A 1,849-nucleotide genomic window follows, 5' to 3' on the forward strand; every position below is an offset into this window, starting at 1 on the left:
AGCCTCCAGACTACCAACATTCCCCACTGCAAAGGTACATCTAGAACAAGTGAGTAACATACATTGATATGCCGTTATTATCCAAAGTCATAGTTTACATTAAGGCAACAACCTGATGTTGTGCATTCTGTGAGTTTGGACAAATGTCCTGTATCTTCCTCTGTAGTTCCACAGCCCTAAATATTCTTTGTGCTCTGCCTATTCTTCCCAACCTTCCCCACAAGCCCTGGCAACTACCAATCTTTTCACTGTCTCTAGTTTTATTTTTTCCAGACTATCATATTTCAGCTAGTATGGTATATAGCAATTTCAGAGTGGCTTGTTTGTATTTTTAAAATGTTTTGTTCCTAAGCATACATGACTATTTGTTTGTTATATATTCATTAGGGATAATATCAAACATAGTGTTTAGCAATTTTCTTCAGGTAGAAGTAAGTCTTGACCATATTTTCTGAATAGTATGATCAAAGATTAGGATATCAACCACAATAATCACTAACCGACTTGAACATTTACTGTGTCATGTACTGTTGTACTGTAACTATTTTCCACATGTAATATGGGCTGAACTGTGTCCCCTTGAAGATATATTGACGTGCTAACCCTCAGTATGTTAGAATGTGACTGTACATAGAAATAGGGCCTTTATGGAGGTATTGAAGTGAAAATGAGGGCATTAGGGTGAACTCTAATCCAACACGACTATTGTCCTTATACAAGGTAGAGATTAGAACATGAATACACAGACACACACAAAGGAATGATTATGTGAAGAGGGATGAAGAAGACAGCCATGTACAAGGCAGGGACAGGGCCTCAGAGGAAGCCAACCCTGCTGCCATGATCTTGAACTTCCAGCCTCCGGAATTCTAGGAAAATAATTCTTTAAGCCACTAGGTCCGTAGTACTTTGTTATGACTTCTCTAGCAAACTACTACAATGTGTAACATTTATTCTGGCCATAGCCTCAAAAGGCAGGTCCTACTGTCTCCTTTTTATAAGAAGAAACCTGAGGCAGAGGGAAGCTAAAGAACTTGCCTAAGATCCATCACAGTGTAATATCTGGGTACCAGGATATGTTGGTGCTACCATAAAAATCACCAAATCTCAGCCGGTTAAAAGAACAAAGGGTTATTGCTCACTGATGTGGGCAGTGTATCAAAGGTTGGCGTGGAGTACTTATTCCTATTTTCTCAGGGAGCCAGGCTCATGGGTCCTTCATCCCAACATGTTTCCACAGGCTTTTGAGATCAGGGAATGGAACATGGTGAACCTATGTTGATTCTGAAGCTTCGGCCTTCTCATCACTTCCTCTGACATTTCTTCTACTAAGGCAAGTCATTAGGTCACAGCTGTCTTCAAAGGACTTAAGGAAGAAAGCATGAACCCACCACGGCAGAGAAGGAGAGGAACACCAGGACATTTATGGATAGAGTCATGGCAGTTACACATGGCAAGCAAGCTCATGGTGAACATGTCTTCCCCAATACAGGTGGGGCAGTGTGGGGCAAAGAATTCTCTTCACCTGAAGAGAAGTCTGGTCTCTGGCTTTAGCTACTGGGAGGGAATCTCAGGTCCCTGGAGTGTCCTGCCTCATCAGAGCATTGTTATCTGTCTGGGGGCTTTAGTCATCAGACAGTCTAAGAAGGTGTGTATGTTGGGGGATTGGGGACATGCCGTATGACATCTTACCTCCAGAGGGGCTGAAGGCTAATGGTCAGCCACGCAAACACTATGTGATCAAGTTCACGAAAAAGCCTGAACACCCAAGGCTTGGCTGAGCTTCCTGGGTTGGCGGGACTCTGTGTGTACTGCCTCACCTTGTTGATACTAGGAGGGGAACGTGTTC

The sequence above is a fragment of the Otolemur garnettii genome, unplaced genomic scaffold (genome assembly GCF_000181295.1).
Source record: "Otolemur garnettii isolate 467f Iridium unplaced genomic scaffold, OtoGar3 scaffold00088, whole genome shotgun sequence".
Classification (NCBI taxonomy): domain Eukaryota; kingdom Metazoa; phylum Chordata; class Mammalia; order Primates; family Galagidae; genus Otolemur; species Otolemur garnettii.